This window comes from Desmodus rotundus, chromosome 10 (assembly GCF_022682495.2).
Source record: "Desmodus rotundus isolate HL8 chromosome 10, HLdesRot8A.1, whole genome shotgun sequence".
NCBI classification, from domain to species: Eukaryota; Metazoa; Chordata; class Mammalia; order Chiroptera; family Phyllostomidae; genus Desmodus; species Desmodus rotundus.
In genome coordinates, this window is record NC_071396.1 from 71,327,682 (window position 1) to 71,340,303 (window position 12,622).

The following is a 12,622-nucleotide window of genomic DNA, read 5'->3' on the forward strand; positions in this document are numbered from 1 at the left end:
GACTTGGGGTTAGGTAGCAAAGCACTGCCATACTCTTGTAAGGCATTCACACATATTGCCAGCTTTTCTCTCAGAAGCTGGACTGACCCTCTCGGCAGCCTCAGCATCATGCCATGAGCGAGCCTGTCTGCCCAGCAGGGACAGGGCCATTCTATAAGAGGGGAAGACCTCAGGTTATGCAGCAGGCCGCTTGTGTTTGAATCCCAGCTCTACCGCTGACCAGCTGCGTCTTTTTGGACAATGTACTTAACCATTCTCTACTTCAGTCTCCCTATTGTGTACAACTAGGAGGAAATAATAGTTACAACTCTTTCTCTGCCATCATGGTCTATGCAATTGAGTCTTCTACACCATGCCGTCTCACAAGACTTTCAAAATCACAAGGTTCCTTTTTGTTTCCCAAGAAACAAAAGCAGAATCAGCCCATTCCCCAATGGATTTGGACGAAAACGTGATAGAATCAGGTATAACTCCACGAGGAGACATTGGAGAAGAACCAACCTGGGTCTGTAAAGAATCACACATGAGAGGTGGCTCACATATTTATGCTGTAGCGAGGTTGCCTGCATCTTGAAATCACTGAAAAGATCTCTACTCTCTGGACAGTTGGGTATTTTAATTGGGAAGTTATTGGATAAGTGATTTTTCCTGTTGATATTTTTCTGCTGTAGTAGGTTGCTGCAATAATAAATGTGAACCCTTTTTAAAAATAAAAGAAAGTAATACTTACAGGATTATTCCAAGGATTAAATGAATATGTAAAGTCGTTGATACAGTGAATGCCTGACACATGGTAAGCAGCCAAATGTTCAAAGTCATCATCATCACCATTCCACGTTCACACTCACTAGGAAAGTGTCTCGTGCCCTGGACGCACTGTTCCATGTGCATTTTGTAACTCTATGAGACAGTCACTGCGTGTGAGTTACCAAGAGACGAAGGAGCATCCCGGGGTCACTGGAAAGTGACAGAGCCAGCATTTGAATCTAATCTAACTCTTCATATGTGTGTAATTTGTGTAAGACAAAGCAATTTATCTGTCACTTTCCTGCCATTTTTTAAATTTAGTAATGTATTATTTTATTTCAGAACATTATGATCTACCTATTCCCTTCAGTGACTCCACAGCATCCCATTTTATGGATGAACCATTAGACATTAGGTAGTTCCCTTATTGATAGACATTTAAGCTGTTTCCACCGCTTGCCGTGACAAACAAAATCTGTAGTGAAGATTGTTTACGCTGCATGTTCAGTACATATGGAAATGTATCTGTAAGTTATATTCCCAGATAAATGGGCGTGCACTTTTGTTTACGAATATCGCCAACTGACTTTTCAAAAAGACTACCTTGATTTCCACCTCACCAAACATGTATGGGTTTTAGTACCTACCTTTGTAAACAAGGAAACAAGGCATTCATAAAGTAAGTTCACAGCCATGCTTAAAAATTCAACAACAAAAAATCCAGGAGTCGCCTTATTGGCTTTCAACAAAGAAGGGGAACAAAGGTCGCTAGAAATGTGAAGATGGTCTTAATGCACTTTTTTATGTAAACCCCAGAACAAAGATGCTAGAATTAAAGGAAGGAATAAGCGTAGGACAGCCCTAGGGTGTGAACTTACCCGAGAGCTGGGCCTACGTCACACACCTTGGAGGACAGCCTAAGAAGCGCCTCCTGCAGCAGGTCCAGGGGCACCACGGAGGTCTGAGCCAGGACTGGGAACAAAGCCTATGCACTTTGAAGGTTAGTAGGTTTATACCAGAGGACACCAACTCCTATACCTGGTAGTTCTTTTGTTTCTTATCAGGACTTTTTCTTTCTCTCTTTCTTTTTTTTTTTTTTTAAGTAAAAGTTCACTTCTAAAAAGGCTTTAAGCCCTGGCCAGGTAGCTCAGTGGGTTAGAGCATTGTCCAGATATGCCAAGGTTGCTGGCTCAATTCCCGGTCAGGGCACATGTGAGAATCAACCAATGAATGCATGAATACAAGGAGTAGCAGGCCAATGTTTCCCCCTCCCCCTTCTCCCCCCTTCCCCTCTCTCTCTCTCTCATTAAATAAATAAATAAATAAAGGGCTTTAAGACAATTTATAGAATTAAAACACAAAACACTGAACACTTTTTAAATGGTGAAGAAAATTGGTAGATAAATAATTTCACCAAGGTCCCAGGCCCCAGGGTCCTGAGTTATGGCAAATGAATACTAAAATTCTTTCTAGGCTTCCTGATGGCCAGGGCAAGTGGTCATTATTTTTTACTTTGTTTCCATTTGGTTTTGGAAACACCAAAACTTTGAAAGCTCCTTGCGTGCTCAAAGAACTACCAACGTGATTTTGCGTACATTGCAAACCTAGTGCATGAGCTCAGAACAGGGCTGCCTTGCTAATCACAGCACTGACAAATGACACAAAGTACAACAGTGTCTTCAAAATCAATCCTACTTTATTTAACTGGTTCAATTGATTTTTGTTTCTTGGCAAATAATCTCAGATTTAGACAGAGTTAGTTTAACATCCTTGCTGAGTCCAACATCCTTTGGAGTTCAGTACAAGTATGTATCCTTCCTTCTGGGAAGTGAGCAGTATTTCAGTGGGGATGTTTTTTTTCTTTTCTTTTCAGGGAGGCAACTTGACAAAGAAGAAGTCCTCATTTTCCTGTTCAGTCGGACTCATAGCAGAGTGTGTGACTTTCTGGACCTACTTGTCCATAAGCAGGAACTCTTCATTTCCCAAACGTATTCGTTTGCCTGCTAAAGGTTACCATCCTTCCCACCCTGCGGTCTCCTGCTGCCTCTGCGTTGCGGGAAGATGGAAGAAGACACTGCTATCCCTCAGGGCTGTCACCACCTAATACTGGTGTTTGTGCTAGGACCCAGAGGGCAGTTCCAGTTCATTTAGGCAAACTGCCCTGTGTCTTTGAACATGCATTGGGACAGAGGAGTCGTCCTCAGCGTAGGAAAGCACACACAAGACTGCACAGTGCAGCGTTGGTTCTGAGACCTGGTTAATATCTCATCCCCAGGCTGGGAAAGGCTATGCTTTGACACTGAATTTAAACCACCAATTCTTTTTTAAATGTAGAACACTGGGCTGAGCTGTTCCTACCTTCCAAACAGGAGCCACATTACGCTGTTTAGAAGTTGTGGAAAAGGGAAGAGAAGAAGGTGAATACTGCAAATGCCAAAGAAACAAAGCAAATGAAAACTTGAAAATTAGCCAAAGGATTCTACCTTTTATAAAATACATACAGTGATTAATTGAAGAGAGGGAGACAAAGATTTATGGAAGATGGGGTTTGACTTAGAAACATGGTTCTCAAATTTCAGTGTTTCTAAGAATCACTTAGGAATCACTTAGCCATCCCAGCAGATCCTGAGTCCGTGGGTCTGTTCAGAAAGCCAATCTGAATTTCTAACAAATATACCCTGGGGAGGTGAGTCTAATGCCGGCGTTCACGGGCCACCCTCTGAGGACTGCCGGCCAGCAGTGGTCTTCAATCCGGGAAGCTTCAAAAGTCTGCACAGCACATTAACGACATTAGAATGTTTGGGTGCAGTGAAGGTTGAGCACCCCACCCCTGTGAAGATATTTTGCAGCTGCATGACCATGGGCAAATCACTTACTGTTTTAGAGTCCATTTGGGTTGCTATAACAAAAATACTGAACACTGAGTGGCTTAAAAAACATTTATTTCTCATAGTTCTGGAGGCTGGGAAGTCCAAGGTTAAGGCACCAGCAGATTCAGTGTGTGGTGAGGACCTCTTCCTGGTTTGTAGGTGCCCATCTTCTCACTGCATCCTCACAGGGCCGGGAGACAAGGCTCTGGTCCCTTCCTCTTCTTAAAAGACATCAGTCCCATCATGAGCACATCTAAAGCTAATAACTGTCCAGATGCTCCACCTCCAAATCCCATCACATTGAAGATTTGGGCTTCAACATATGAATTGGTTAGGGAAGACACAAATGGTCCATATTCTATGGTCCATCACACAAATAGAATTAGTGGTTGTTTTGTTATTAGTATAGTGCTTAGTAAGAAATGATTGGAAAACAGCATTTTATATTTTTAAAAAGTGGGTATAGTGGTTTTACATCCTTTCCAGAACAAGGTGGGATGTTTAGCCCACATGGTATGTGTGTGTGTGTGTGTGTGTTTCTTATTCTGGGGGCTTACTACTTTCTTCTTGAAAATAAAATCTTGTTTTCATTAAAAGTGAACATGGAAATTCCTTGTATGAGAAACAGTGATTTGGGAAAATATTTCTTTTTTAGTTTTGAAGTTTTCTCTTTTCTTTAAAGATTTTTTTAAAAATTTAAGTTTTTTTAAAAAAAAATTATTGATTTTATAGAGAGAGAAACACTGATTTGTTGTTTCACTTATTTATTCATTCATTGGTTATTTCTTGTATGTGCTTGACTGGGGATGAACCCTCAACCTTGGCATATTGGGACAACACTCTAAGCAACTGAGCTATGTGGCCAGGGCTGCCTGTTTTATTCACTTCTTTATTTCTTTTTTTTAAAGATTTTATTTATTTATTTTTAGAGAGAGGGGAAGGGAAGGAGAAAGAGAAGGAGAGAAATATCAATGTGTAGTTGCCTCTCACACACCCCGCACTGGGGACCTAGCCTGCAACCCAGGCACGTGCCCTGACTGGGAATCAAACCAGCAACCCTTTGGTTCGCAGCCCGTGCTCAATCCACTGAGCTACACCAGGCAGGGCTCACTTCTTTATTTCCAGAGCCAGACCAATGCCTGGCATGTAGAAGAACCTCAATAAATATTTGAGTTTATACTCAACTAATATTTTAGTTGTCAGCATTTGAAGTTATTTGTTATACATTCTATAATAATCCTTCATTACTCTTATTTCTTCTATAAAAAGTTGTTTCAGATGTAAGTGTTCTTCTGGTAACTTAGATATAGAGGAATTAAATCAAAAGGGTGTGGGGTCACAGGATGGAGAGAGGACATTAACTGTAGGAGGTAAGGTGGAAGTTAGGTAAAATCAGTTTCAGAGTAAAAGATGGTAATAAGCATGTAAGCTCCTAGCTCCCCTCCTCTGAAACTCTTAAAAATATTGGGGCAGGGAGGTGGGGGGTGGATATTATACTGCCCTCATCAGATGAGATAAGGGATAGAGTGCTTTCAGAAAGATTTTAAAAGAAAGGATGACTGAACACAGGAAGCAGGAAGACTGGAATTTGAAGTTACTCAAAAAGAGGGCCACACCTCAATAACTCAGAGCTGATGCACTGGGAATTCACAGGGTAATGGAAATATCGCAACCCAGGAAGCAAACTTTTCCACATATCTGAAATGTCACTAAGTGCTCCATGGAGAAACTAGCCTAAAGTGGAATTTGGTTAGTTGTTTTATAATCAAGAAATGCCTATATTAAGTTATATTTGCCAATACTTTAGAAATGATAAAGTGCTTCCCTATGGGTTACTCTTACTTGATTCTCCCCAAATGGTACATCACCAGTGTAGGTTTTACCACTGATCAGCCTTCCCTAGTTAAGGAGCTGAGGAATTTGCTTCTACACCAGTAATGCACCTGCCCTGGTTGGGGTGTAGGAGCTGGAGGAGTTCACACAGAGCCCATTTGGGGCTCTAACTGCAGAGACAGCCATGAGCAGTGTGCCAGCAGCTACAGAGCAGCTGTGCTAATGCCTCAACAGCACAGGAAGGTGGTTCTCTCTCACACGGAGCCCGCTGGTCAGGTGTGCACGGGGCCAAGCATGGGCTTTACTTGAACGCTTCCACCCTGTTCTCTACCTCCACATCAGCACCTCTCATCACCAGCCCCCACCATCTACAAGGCCATGAAGCCCTATCTCCCTTCCCCTCCCCATTGCAGCCCTGGGGACGGTCACCTCACTACCTCCTCTCACCTCCCTTCCCTGCTCTGAGTCTGGCAACTCCTCTCTTCAACCTATTGTTATGGCATAAACCCTATGCCTTGCTGTTCCTTCCCCACCTTTGATTCTCAAAAGTATATTTTCAGAGTAAAACCAATGAACAAAATGGCTGCATCTTTCTTTTCGTGTTGCTGCCATCACTCTCCTCATGGTCCTCACGGCCTGTGATTGCTTCTGGCTGAACACAGAAGAGGCTGCACAAAGTGTGAAGAAGAACAGCACAAAAAGTCCTATTCTTTCTCACATGGGTAAGTTTTCTTGCCTCCATTTACATATGACGAGACTGAGGTGCAGAATGATAAGCGACCTGGGCAAGATCACAGCCAAGCCATTATACACAGTTAAATTGGGAGCAGCCCATGCACACTGGAGCTTTTTTACTGCATTAGGTGTCTGCCTAGAGATCCGCCAACTAATCAATTGTGTATGTACAAACCTCACTTTCCTGTCAACTTTATGACAAAGTGTCAATAAGATTGAGGAAGCAGGCAGGACAGACTATAAGATACTGGCTAAGAGCTGTGTGGGACATCATTCGGCCCAGAATTCAAATCCCAGCTCAGTCAGTTACCAGCTCTGTGATCTCAGGCAATCTCTTATTTAGCCCACTGAGCCTGTTTCCTTGTCTGTCCAAGACAAATAACTATATCTATTTTACCTACTTCATGGATCGTTGTGAAGATTCAATTGGATGACATGCTTCTTAGAAACATTCAGAAGGGTTCTGGCATAGAATAAGTACTCAATAATTGCTACCTTAAAATTTTTCAATAGCAGAAGTTTTGAACTTTCGCTTCTTAAGATCAAAGCCTTTAGTTACATCTTAGATTAGCTATTAAATCTAACAGCTCTTAACCAGTTGAACAGGTTACCTCATGGTGCTCATTTTTTCCACATTAGTCATGAAGACTGGATGCCAAATCACTCACTTTCTCCTCAACATGTTTCAATAATACAGCCAAATCAAAAAAACTTTTAAGTGAACACCCCAATGTTTACCTGCTACCCAGATCCTACTATTAAATTTCACTGAATTTGCTGTGTCACCTATTTATCTATTATCCAGCCCTCTCTCTAGCTATCAATCTATCTTTTTTATGTATTTCAAGGAAAATTGAAGGCATTTCCCTCTGAATACTTCAGGATACTTATCATAACTAGACTTTAATTTTGTTTACATTTTTAATCATTGAATTTTGAGTTAAAAGGTACATTGGAGTTCATTCTGTCTCACTTCCTTCATTCCACAAATGTAGAGTCAGCAAATTTCTCTGGAAATGGCATTAGTTTTGAGAGTGATGATCCCAAACAATATTCATAACTATGTTTTAAGATTTTTTCCATTTCAATTTTTATAGTCTCAGTTTCTTTCTTAGAAAAACTTTTTTTTAAGAGCAGCTTTAGGTTTACAACAAAAAAATTGAGAGGAATGTACAGACATTTCCCACATGCCCCTATTCTCATTCATGTATAGCCTTGTCCATTATCAACATCACTCACCAAAATGGTACATTTTTCAGCAAGGATAAACCTACATCAACACATTACAATCACCTAAAGTCCATTATTTACTTTAGGGTTCACATGGTGTTGTACAGTCTATGGATTTGGGAAAATGTATAATGACATGTATCCATCATTATAGTATCACACTGAATAGTTTCACTACCTTATAAATCCTCTGTGCTCTGTCTGTTCATCTTTCCTACTACCCTCACCCTCGGCAATCACTGATCTTTTCACCATTTCCATAGTTTTGCCTTTTCCATAATGTCATGTAGTTGGAATCATATAATAGGTATCCTTTCCAGATTGGTTTCTTTCACTTAGTAACATGCATTTAAGCTTCCTCCAAATCTTTTCATGGCTTGATAGCGCATTTATCTTTAGTACAGAATGATAGTTTACTTCCTAGATGTACTAGTTTTTTAAAGATTGTGTGTATACACATGTATACGCATATGTGTGTGTTATACACATGTATGTGTGTGCATGCATGTGTACATATACACATGTGTGCGTATATGTACATACATATATTAGAAAGAGGGGAAGGGAGGGAGAGAAACATCGATGTGAGAGGGAAACATCGATTGGTTGTTTCTTAAATGCACCTTGACCAGGACCAAACCGATAACCCAGGCCCTCACCCTGCCAGAGAATCGAATTAGTGACCCCTCGCCTCACAGGATGATGCCCAACCGACGAGCAACACCAGTCAGGGCTACATGTAACACAGTTAATTTATTCATTCACCCACTGAAGCACATCTTGGGTGCTTCCAAGTTTTGAAAATTATGAATAAAGCTGCTATAAACATCCATGTGCAGGTTTTGTATAAATATGTTTTTAACTCCTTGGGTCAATACCAAGGAGCACAATTGCTGGATCATATAGTAAGAGTATGTGTAGTTTTTTTTTTAAGGTTTATTTTCTTGTCATTCAAGACAGAGAAGGGAGAGAGAAACATCAATGCAAGAGAGAATCACCAATCAGCTGTCTCCTGCACTTGCCCCAACTCAGGATTGAGCTCACAATTCGGGCCCTGACCAGTAATTGAACCAGTGACCTTTAGGTTATAAGACGATGCTCCAACCAACCAGCTATGTGCAATTTGGTAAGAAACCACCAAACTGTCTTCCAAAGTGGCTGTACCACTTTGCATTCCCACTAGCAATGGATGAAGTCCTATTGTTCCACATTTTCATCAGCACTTGGTGTATCAGTGTTCCAGACTTGGACCATTTTATTCAGTGTGTGATGGTATCTCATATTTGTTTTAATTTGTATGATTTTTTTTTTTGCAGCTCATTGTGGGCTCTTCTAGATAATGCTATGGACTGAATTGTCTCCCCAAAATGCACACACTGAAGCTTTATTCCGAATGTGATGGTATTCGGAGAAGGGGCCTTTGGGAGGTATTTAGGATTACATGAGATGCTGAGAGTAGGAACGTCATAATAGGATTGGTGTCCTTGTGAGAAGACATAACAGAGATCAGAGTCACTCTCTCTCTCTGCCAAATGAGGACATAGCAAGAAGGGTCCTGTCAACAGGTCAGGAAGAGGGCTCTTGCCAGAACCTGGCTGTGCTGGCACTGTGATTTTAGATCTTTCAGCCTACAGAAATGTAAAACATATATTTTTATTAGGCCATCAAGTCTATGCTATTTTGTAACAGCAGCCTAAGTTGACTGAGATAGCTGTAAATATATTGAAACTATTGGGTAATCTCATCATAGACTACAAATTAATGCCTTGCAGAAAAGACTAATGCAATCTCAATTCTTTAATGTGTTATGTATACAATGGAATATTATTCAGCCTTTAAAAGGCAGGAAACTCTGACATTGCTGCAATGTGGATGAACCTTAAAGACATTATGCTAAGTGAAAAAAGCCAGTCACAAAAGGACAAACACTAATGATTCCACTTAAATGAGAGACCTAGAGTAGCCAAATTCGTAGAGACAGACAGTAGAATGGTGGTTGCCAGGGGCTGGGCGGAGGGAAGGTGCTGCTTCATGACTGCAGAGCATCAGTTTTGCAAGATGAGTCCTTGAGATGAAAGGTGGTGAGAGCTGCACAACATGAGTGTACTTAATGCCATAGAACTGTACACTTTAGAATAGCTAACAGAGTAAATTTTATGTTATGTGTATTTACTGCAATTTAAAAAAATAACTGTCAGGCAGTTGCACGTAGTTATTCCTTGGTGAATGTCTATCAGATCTTTAAAGATTCTATACCAACAATCCACGAAGTTTGTGCAAGGTTTATAGTTTATGAAGCACATCAGCATCCATTATCTCACTTATCCTTACAAAAGCTCTGTGAGGCAGCCCTGGCTAGCGTGGCTCAGTTGGTTGGGCATCGTCCTGTTAACCGAAAAGTTGCGATCCTATTCCCGGTCAAGGCACACGGCTGGATTGCAGGTTCTGTCCCCAGCGAGGAGCATGCAAGAAGCAACCAATCAATGTTTCTCTCTCACACAGATGTTTCTCTTCTTCTCTTTCTCCTTCCCTTCCCTTCTATCCGGAATCAATTAAAAAAAAAAAATCCCTGTGAAGCAGATAAAATATATGTTCTTGTCATTTTACAGATGAAGAAATTGAGGCTCAGACAAGGTCATGGAGCTAGGAAACTTCAGAGTCAGCAATTAGAGACTGGTCTTCTGTCTCCAAAAATGGAGTCATTCCATTTTTTAGAAGCATTTGGCTCCCGGAATCCTTAATGGTAAACCACCTCTCCATCTCCTTGGGTGGTGGTACAAGCAGTTTTAACTGGATTGGTTCATAAGCCTCACAAACTGGCCACTGTCACAGGTTTGCATTCTGTATGGCCTGGTTTGTTTTACTGCACCTCATAGCCTTGGGTCTTACTCTGGCCAAACACCTTTCAAACAGATGTTCTTAGTAACAATTCTGTATGGATGAAAAAGTTGGGTAGACATTTCCACAGTGCTACTGGAAAACTCAAAATACTCATTGTAGATGATTTAGTGTTAGAGGTATATGAGAACCTGCTCCTGTTAGGATGCAGCCAGCTGCAATTAAGACCTGATTTAAACAATAAAATAATTGTATTGGTTCCTGTAAATGCCAAGTGTAAAAGCCACATAACTTTCAGGTCTAGAATTATCTGGATGTTTATTATAAATAGAATCATGGCTCCTGGACCCCTTTTACCTGCTCTGCCCTCTTTCAAGCATTGGCTTCTTCTTTAGCTTTGCTTCTGTTCTGGAGGCCCAATGGACAACAGCAGTGGGCTCATATCTACACACAGTATCCAAAGGAGGAGAGGTGGGTTTAGTCCCAGTATTCTAAGCATGAGCTTCATTCTGATTGGACTAGTGGAGTTCCATGCCAGAGCCAGTCATTGAGTCCAGGCCAATGAACGCACCGATTGATTTAGCTTTAGTCCTGTGCTTACCTCTGTGAGCCAGCAGTAGTACCACCTTTCCTAAATCATCTGGTTCCCCAAATGAAAACTATATGCTGTTGGAAAGGAGAAAGGGGAAATGGCTATCAGGGAGGAGCCAACAAGTGTCTACCCCTCAGAGCTTCCCAAGCAGGGTGTTTGGGCCACTGGAAGGACCGGGTTAAGGTACACTGGGAGCGCAGCCGTCCTTGGAGCTCCAGGCCAGGCGAGGGCAGCTGGAATTCCAAGGCAGGTTCTCCAGCCTTCAGCTGTCATTTATGCGGTACAAATGTGACCGCTTTCTGTCTGTCATGATAAGAAAGGATTTGGAAATTCTGTACTAACAGCCATTTTGATAGTTCTTGCTCTGTCTGTTCTCAAGAAATCCTCAAGGTCCTTGAGATCCCTGTCTTCTGTCTCCAGGGAAGAACATCACACCTGATTTTGACAGAGCTGGCCTGGCACTCTTCAGCAACCAGGCCTCGGTGTATCCCTTCTTCTGGCATCTTCTCAACAGCACCACCCCATTCTGGCCCCCCACCCCCACATCCTGCTGTGTCAGCTACTTCTTCACAATTCCCATGAATTATACCTGAACCAAAGCACTTCGATACTCCAGCTTAATATTTTAACATCCACTGTTCTCTCCCCTGGACAGAAGAGTCAACCCTAGAGTTATAATCACCCTTTTGATACTTTGTCCAAAAAAGGAGTCATTTCATCATTTTGAGAATACCAAATTTCATCACATGGAGAATACCGATGATTAGTATTTTATGGCACTTTTATTGATTACAAATAAGCTACACCGTTCTTGGATCTACATGTACTATTACTTATGGTCATAGAAATTCAAATCTTTCAGAGCCTACAGAGGTCATCTAATCCAACCCCTTTGCTTTATTGGTGAGAAAACCAGTTTAGAGGAATTAGTGGTATGATGGCCCAGTATTAATACTTAGTTCCTCTGAAGCTAAGCTCAGTCCTCTTCCTTCTACATCAGATGTCAGCTTCAGCTGTGCATCAAAATCACAAAAGGTAAGGAGCTTCCAGGTTGGCGAATGATCCACATGCAGGGCAGGGGCCCAGTCCAGTCCCATGGGGACAGAAGCTCCTATACTCAGGGCCCTCTTGGATCTCAGCCTATGTACCTCTTCATCTGTATCCTTTATAAAATGTCCTTTATAAATACTTGGCAAATAAAGTAAGGAAAAAAAAGGAATAAGGAAAGAAAAAAGGAGCCCTGGCTGGTGTGGCTCAGTGGACTGAGTGCCAGCCTGAGAACCAAAGGGTTGCTGGTCAGGGCACAAGTCTGGGTTTCAGGCCAGGTCCCCAGTAAGGGGCAGGCAAGAGGCAACCACACATTGATGTTTTCCTCCCTCTCTTTCTCCCTCCCCTCCTCTGTCTAAAAATAAATAAAATCTTTTAAAAAATGGATCATGAGAGTAGTAATTTGATGAATAAATTTATTAAAACTATAAAATCTTTTAAAAATTTTTTTAAAAAGGAAAGAAAAAAGGAGAGCAAAGAGTGAAGAAAGGTGTTGAAGGGAAGAAATTTTACTTGAGTAACTAGGGAATGTGGCAAAAGCATAAACTCCAAGAATAGACAAATGAGGTTCTGTTAAGCCAGTCATTGTTCCTAGTACAAGATCGACTGTGATATATGATAAATATTCTCTGGAGTATGAAACAAAGAGATGAGGAAATTGAGGCTTGGAGAGGTTAAGTAACTTGAAAATGTTAAGAGACAAATCCAGTTTTTTCATCTCATCTAAATA

At 41.3% G+C, this 12,622-nt stretch overlaps 1 pseudogene; it reads left to right on the forward strand.

The window, feature by feature from the left end:
• Window positions 1-352: 352 nt before the first annotated feature.
• LOC128779343 (large ribosomal subunit protein eL39-like) lies at window positions 353-513 on the forward strand (annotated as a pseudogene).
• The last annotated feature ends 12,109 nt before the right edge of the window (window positions 514-12,622 follow it).